This window comes from Bactrocera latifrons, unplaced genomic scaffold (assembly GCF_001853355.1).
Source record: "Bactrocera latifrons isolate USDA-ARS-PBARC rearing strain unplaced genomic scaffold, ASM185335v1 scaffold_505, whole genome shotgun sequence".
In the NCBI taxonomy this organism is placed as follows: domain Eukaryota; kingdom Metazoa; phylum Arthropoda; class Insecta; order Diptera; family Tephritidae; genus Bactrocera; species Bactrocera latifrons.
Window position 1 is genome coordinate 116,871 of NW_017537163.1, and position 3,742 is coordinate 120,612.

Genomic DNA, 3,742 nt, shown 5'->3' on the forward strand with positions numbered 1-3,742 from the left:
ATTTGCTAATCGCACATAAATTTATAAACCCGCGAAAAAATGGAAATAAATAATATACATATGTTTATATATTTATGTAATTATGTATGTATATGAGTTGAATAGTAGTATGTATGTATAAATGGACATATGTATGTCGCACGAGAGATGCATACTGGCACATAGGTACTGTAATGGTATTGTAATGCCTTCTTTTTTCCCCTTTTTTTTATTACCTACCTATGCTTGAGTGTTCTAAGCGATTTGAACATCCAAGCAGGTAATTTAGTATTATTATGTGCTATAGCTTTATGCTAAGTTAGGTTATGTATGTACCATATGATTGTGTATGCATATAAATATGTACATATGTATATTAAATGGAAGAATTGAAATTTTAGGGGAATATGCTTATATATATGTATGTTTTCTTTTTTATGTATGTATGTGTCTATTTCCTTTTCTTTTCGTATCTTCTGCTTTTGCTTAGGGTTTGAGCGATCCTGCTTGTTGCTTTTATTTATAGCCCAAGAGGTATCGCAAGAATTATCACAAGTTATACTTGACTTAAGGAAAAAAAATTTTTTTTTTTTAAATTATAATGGGGTGCCTAACGACACAAGCTAAGCAAAAGGCGGGTACTGTACTTTTTGCAGTTATTATTTTTTCTCTTCCTTAACATACATACATATATATGTGCATAAAAATTTTATTTATATATTTTTATACTTATATCAAAGTAAATATGGAACGGACTCACTTTTATTTCCGCCAAGGGTTTTAGGTCATTGAACCTTTACTCTTTCTCTCTTTCTTTCAGTTATTATTATTATTATTTTTTCTTATGTATGTATGTCCAGCGCTGTCCCTGTTGATTTGCTGTCTCTCTCTTTGTTGTTTGTTGGTGTAGTCTCCCGTGACTATTTACGAGTATGGTAATTGTGATTTGTGTATATGTAATGCAAGAATACATTCAAGGTGATATGACTTACGTACGTGCATACGGTTGACCAGATCTTTTTATCATATTGACGTGTAATCCAAACTGGGATGAAATTAAAAACTTACTGTTTTCAGGTCAAACATCGCTGCGTCACCGTGCTTCTCTCACCATCAATTATATGATGCATGTTCCAGATTTAGAAAACCATCAAATTTGTTTGTTTACACGACTCAAGGGTAAGTTTTTCACCTTTAATTAAAACGACTTAAATTTTTTGCTAAACACAGCTCTTCATTTCATTTCACTCATACAGTATACACATACTTCCACACTGTGGATTGATTGAATTTTGATAAATTTACCTATATTGTAATAACTTTTAAATAATTATTTTCATCAAAATGGTCCAGATTGTCACCGCTTATTGAAAAAAGTTTGAAATTTTCGGATTAATGAAATATGGCAACTTTTCTCGTGCACAGCTGTGCTTTCGTGCTCTTAGAAATTTGTTTAATTTATATAATACTAGAGGACGCATCCAAGCTTCACTGTGGCTGATATATAGATAATGCTACAACTACCATCTATATGATTTCTATTGGTTGGATTATAACTACGGAGGCTACTATATATATTTCTGTGTTTAGTTTTTAAGAACTTTTTATTTTTGTAAAAATTTGTTTTTTTTACTAGTACAATTTTTTTTTAACTTTTGTTGAAGCAAATAAGTCTATTTATTTAAAAAAAAATTTACGTTTTTTATTTAATTTTTTATTTATTTATAAATGTACTAGAGTACCCATCCACGCTTCGCTGTGGCTAATACATAAATAATACTACTACTACCATCTATATGATTTCTATTAGTTGGATTATAATTATTAGTTAATGAGATATAGAATTTTTGTGAAGCAACTAGTCTCAGTTTACAAAAAAATGGATCATAAAGCTGTTCCTCTGTTAATAAAGCATTGCTTTTTAGGGGAAAATACTGCTGAATTTGGGCTCAGAGAAATCCACCGATGAAAATATTTGTGAATATTTGCTAAGCTTAAAGAGGCGAAAGCTCTGTGTAAAGTGGGGCCGCGCAAGTTCACAATCTAACGAAAACAACGAATAACTGATTCTGAGAAGTGTTTGAGTGCTCTGTAATCGTAATAAAACCGAATTTTGCGTGGGTGTTTGACAATAGCTCCACAATTTCCCACTGGAGTCCAATCGACAGTCATTCTAGTGGACTGCACATGAGGAACCGGTTCTCAGCCGGAGAAACACGAAAAAGTCGGCTGGAAAGGTTAAGACATCAGTCTTTTGGGATGCACGTGATATAATACATCCTCACCGATTGGTTACTGAGCCAGGTACAATTTATTTCACTACGTATTTGGTTGCAGTTCTTTTCTACTATTCCAAATACTTAGCAATTGTATTGTTTTTAAAAGAATCTGTTTAAAATTGTACTCATATATTCAAATGATTCCTACAAACATGAATTTTGAACAAATGCTTATGATTTAAAATATAATTTTTGTATTTGTGAGTTGTAATACATTTTGACATAAAAGATAAAAGGTATTTATGTCCTTGCCCCACCAATTTTCAACCAAATCGGTTCAGCCGTTGTTGAGTTATAAATTTTGTAACTAACACGACATCTACTCTTATATTTGTAGATGTGATATTTTTCTTTACTGTTTTTGTTATTTTTTTATTTTTTTGAAGAAATTTAATTCTCAAATGATTACTTATACTTTGAAATATAATTTTGTTTTTATGAGTTGTATTGGCATGGATAATATGATACGAGACTTTAGCATTGGCTCTCTTTTTCTCTCAAGGCGTGTCCTGATTATTTGACAGCGATGGAGATCAGGGAATTTCTGACAGTTGATTTCAGAAAAGTCGGGATGCCAGAAGTAAACCGCTAAAATTACCTGAGGAAATTAGTGTGAAATGAAATTTCATTAAACTGTGCGAACATATTTTGGCAAAATAAATGTTTATGTAAATTAATTAATGATTTTGCATTTTAGTATTTACATATGTATGCATTTTCGAAGTGTTTAATTTAGTGTTTTGTATAATTTATTAAATAAGCAATCTAATATTTTTCAGCAGTGACATCATTGGTAAATGTTATAAAAAAAATGCTAGTTTTGACAGCTCTGTCTCGAATCAAAGAGTTTCGTATCATATTATCCATGGTATTGGATTCTAATATAAAGAAATGAAAAGTAGCCCATATCCTTACCCTGGTTCTGCACTACCTCCCCACCAATTTCCACCCAAATCCGTTCAGGCGTTCTTGAGTTATAAATGGTGTAACTACACCTCTTCCTTTTACATATATAGATTTAAAATTTTGGGGTGAAATTATCGGAATGAAGTGATCCTTTAAGTTTTATTGTTCTATTAAAGCAATTGAAATTTACTTTAATTGCGTGCTGTCTAATTTTAATTTATTCCACCGAGTCATTTTCAATTTTTTTTTTTGTGCTACATTTTAAATAGTGCAATTGTTAGTGTTAATTTATATTGCTTACTTAATTGTCTTTCTTGTTTTTTTTTCGTTTCCATCTTTGTCCACAGCCGTTTGCAAGTTTCTTACTTTTCGTGTGTTACAGTGCATCTCAAAATACTCGCTACATTGTTATCTTTGATAACCAACAATTTTTATTACATTTATTTGTTATAAATATTTTTTTATTGCTTTTTTATGTTTATTATTTAACATTTTTTATATTTTTATTTAATATTGTTTTTGTTCATTATGACTTGTAATTTCCCGAACTTCTCTGTGAAAGGCGAGTCGGAACGCGT

The 3,742-nt window shown here is 30.7% G+C and overlaps 1 long non-coding RNA gene across 3 annotated transcripts in view; it reads left to right on the forward strand.

Moving 5' to 3' along the window:
* LOC108973858 overlaps window positions 1–1,609 on the forward strand; it is an 11,166-nt gene extending 9,557 nt beyond the window's left edge. For all 3 annotated transcript variants that reach the window (XR_001993749.1, XR_001993751.1, XR_001993750.1), the window contains 2 exons: window positions 1,057–1,158; window positions 1,333–1,609. This is a non-coding gene — a long non-coding RNA (uncharacterized LOC108973858). The remainder of the gene's footprint in view (window positions 1–1,056; window positions 1,159–1,332) is intronic.
* The last annotated feature ends 2,133 nt before the right edge of the window (window positions 1,610–3,742 follow it).